Source organism: Camellia sinensis, chromosome 10 (assembly GCF_055761805.1).
Source record: "Camellia sinensis isolate YWXY chromosome 10, ASM5576180v1, whole genome shotgun sequence".
NCBI classification, from domain to species: Eukaryota; Viridiplantae; Streptophyta; class Magnoliopsida; order Ericales; family Theaceae; genus Camellia; species Camellia sinensis.
In genome coordinates this window covers 141889986-141893418 of record NC_138970.1, presented here as the reverse complement: position 1 = coordinate 141893418, position 3433 = coordinate 141889986, and the positions used below count along the sequence as shown (strand labels likewise).

The 3433-nt window shown below is 34.2% G+C and overlaps 1 long non-coding RNA gene across 2 annotated transcripts; it reads left to right on the top strand.

The window, feature by feature from the left end:
* The first annotated feature begins 785 nt into the window (after nt 1-785).
* Nucleotides 786-2160, top strand: LOC145801739 (uncharacterized). 2 transcript variants are annotated; one of them, XR_014343392.1, is made up of 3 exons: nt 786-1004; nt 1585-1711; nt 1923-2160. It is a non-coding gene; the product is annotated as an uncharacterized LOC145801739 (long non-coding RNA). The 2 variants fall into 2 exon arrangements; XR_014343391.1 differs by lacking the exon at nt 1585-1711.
* Nucleotides 2161-3433: the final 1273 nt, after the last annotated feature.

The window sequence follows — 3433 nt, the reverse complement described above, 5'->3', positions numbered from 1 at the left end:
GTGGTTAGTGACTTTGTGACAGTGCTTGAAGAAATCAGTTGGTTCTAGTTGAGTTTGCAGTGCTTTTGGTTTCTTTAATAAAATTTTAAGTTTCTTCCCACTTGCCATTGCTTCAAGCTCATTTTGACTTCCTTATCCATTTTTTAAGATTTCATTCACGTAGATTGATTATTTATTTTAAAAAAAAAAGAAAAGAAGAAAAAACTACTAGAAGGTAGGTTTATATGATTGAATACAAATGGTGGACTAGTGTGGATGCTGAAATTTGATGGATTTGCGGTCCTGTTCTAGATGAAGTCAAATATTGTCTTCATGTTTAAATTGTTGACATCCTTTTTAGACATATTTCAGCAGCTGCAACTTGGAAATTTTGATTTGTATGTGTTTTTTGCTTTTTATTTTTATTTTTAGTAGTACAATATTATATTTATTCATTACTAATCCTGGATACATGTAGATCATACATGGACTACGCTGTCTTTCTTTTCTGTGGTAAGGTTATAATTTCATTTCTGGGTGGAATGATGTATGGCATAAACCATGTTAAAGGTTATGGTGCTTCGTTTGAAGAACATTACTTTACAGTGTTACCTTATTTTAACTGCATGTGTTGAGCAGAGTTGGCATGTCTTGAGTTGTTTGAATAATTGAATCTTTGCCTTGAGATATGTATAATTTGGTATTGTAATTAAGGTTTTTATTTTCAATTTATGGCACCAAGTATTTACTGAAGTGTTCTATTTCTATCCTATGAAAGACGTGGAATGATGCTCTCGAAGATATTGGTGGCAAAGTACTCGGCTTCTTTTATTGAAACTCGTTTCAGAGGATTGTTTTCAGAATTTGTGGTTTAGTGTTATTTTTACCCCTTTTATCCTTGAATTTGTGGGTACATTGAGCAGAAACTACAGTATAATGAGGCTCTCGAAGATATTGAACCTGAAGAAATTCGTCCAATGGGAAACTATGCTATATCAATAACATGGCTAGATGGATTTACCCAGGTATTGGACCTATTTTATTTCCAAATAACTGTAATCTGCAAGCATTATTCATTAGACAAACACACGATAAGGTTTCAACCAAGTGACAAAGTGATTAATTTTATTTTGTGGGATATATGAGTGAAGTTCTAATCATATTTTTCTTTTCCTATACGCATAATTAAATGAAAATTGGATGGTGATTATATTTTGAACATTCTTAATACATACCAAATGCGCACTAAAAAGATCATTAAGTGTCTTTAATTTTTCCTTTTATGTTGATTTTTGGATGTGGTGTAATTCATCATTCAGCTATATTTACTTATCTGCCAAAAAAAAAAAAATCTGATAAATTATAATTCTAATACATTTATGTAACTTTTACCTCCACCCCCCCTCTTCCCTATTTTGTCAATATTTGGAGGTTTTGTTTATGTTTGGATGAATAAAACACAGTTACTGATTATAGATCTACATAGTAATAGGCTTGTTATGTAACTATTCTGTTATTCCAATTTCAGTGATGTTTTGGGTGCACAGTAGAGCTAGTTAGCATCGAGTGATGCTAAACATGCAGTGTTTTTTTTTTCCTCCTCAGGTTAATAGGTACACTGTTGTCATACATGGAAAACCCTAGGAACTATTTTCTACAGATTGACACATGATAGGGCTTGTTGGGTGCAGCTTATTGGAGTTTGTTATACCTTTTTATTTTGAAAATATGGGTGAGAACTACTGCATGCAACTTTTTAAAACTTACCAAGAAATTAGTTTAAATAAGATTTGAAAAAATTTATTATTAGAAAGTTACAGAAAGGATGTTTTTAATTTCTGTTTACTAATTATTAATTTTTAACTTATTAAAAGCTATGCCAAACAAAGTGTGCCAAACACATAATTATATTGTCATTAATTATTTTTATTTTTTGTTTTCAGATATTTCCCGAGTAGCAGTTTGCTTCTTGCGGAATACAGGCGTGTGAAGATTGCGATTTACTTTTGTTTTTGTTATCCACGGAAGAATCATGAGGGAAACTTTTATTTTTGATTTACGTTATTTTGAATTCTGAACAACATTATGTATTTAAACATTGTGTATGTATTATGCAATATTATGTAGTAGGATAATTTTGCTAATGTGTTGTAATGAATGAATGCAAGAATATTTGTATTATGGATGAATTGTTATTTTTGTACTGGATTTTTTATATTATTATGTAATTATTGGTTTCTTTTTTAATTATTTTTCATTTAATACAGGTAATTTTTTATATTTTTAATAATTTTACTGTAGTTTATTTATTTATTTATTTATTTTTTGAGACGGCACCACATTGCCGTCGCAAATGATACTGGCAGATTGAGACAAAAGTTTTTTGCGACGGTACTCTTTGCCGTCGCAAATAATCTTTTAGCGACGGCGCATCGTGCTGTCTCAAATATTTTTTAGCGACGGCATTTTTTGCCGTCGCAAATAACACCTTTAGCGACGGCAACACAGTGCCGTCTCAAAAAATTTCAGATTTTTTCGTATTAATGGCGACGGAAAAATGCCGTCGCAAAAAGCCAACTTTGCCGTCGCAAAAAAAAGGCGACGGTAATGTCCCGTTGCTAAAACCCTTTTGCAACCGCCTTTGTTGCGACCCCCCACTTGCCGTCGCTAAAAGTCATCTGCCGTCGCAAAAAACCTTTTGAGACGACATTTTGAGTATTTGCGACGGCATTTTACCGTCGCAAAAAGTCAAATTTTTTGTAGTGTCACATTGCTTGGCTAGGCTAACATTGTATGGTTTACAAGCTTTGAGTTTGGACCTTTTGTAGAAGAGGAGGTTCTGAGAAAAATGGGCTAGACCCAAAACAAACACACACGCGCACCATCGCCGCCGTCCGTCCGTCTGAGCGAGGGGCACTCAAGTTTTGTAGAGGAGGTGGTTATGGGCAAAATGGGCTAAACCCGAAACAAACACACACGCACACCGGTGCCATCCGTCATTTCGTCTGAGCGGGAGGCACTCAAGTTTTGCAGAGGAGGAGGTTATGGGCAATGTAGGTTAGATCTAAAACAAACACACACGCGCACCGTCGCCACCGTCCGTCTGTCTGAGCGAGGTTAGGTTGGACTTGTTCAACCTAATACTTATCTTTTTGGGCCAAAAATATTTGAATTTTATTTTTTCTAAAATTAAATTCTTACCGTTTGGAATTTGAAATTCAAATTTAATTCCGAAATGACCCCAACGTATTTCAACGTTGGCAGTTTTGGTCTAACACACCTGTCCAATTTTTTCTTCTAACCGAACAAGTTCGTTATCTGTTCAAATTTAACTTGAACAATTACTTTACCTGTTCAAATCTATCCGAACAGGTTTGTTACCTGTTGAGTTTTGTTCTGAAAAGCCACCAGTTCACCTATAAGTAGACAAGTCATCCATTTGATTTTTCATCCA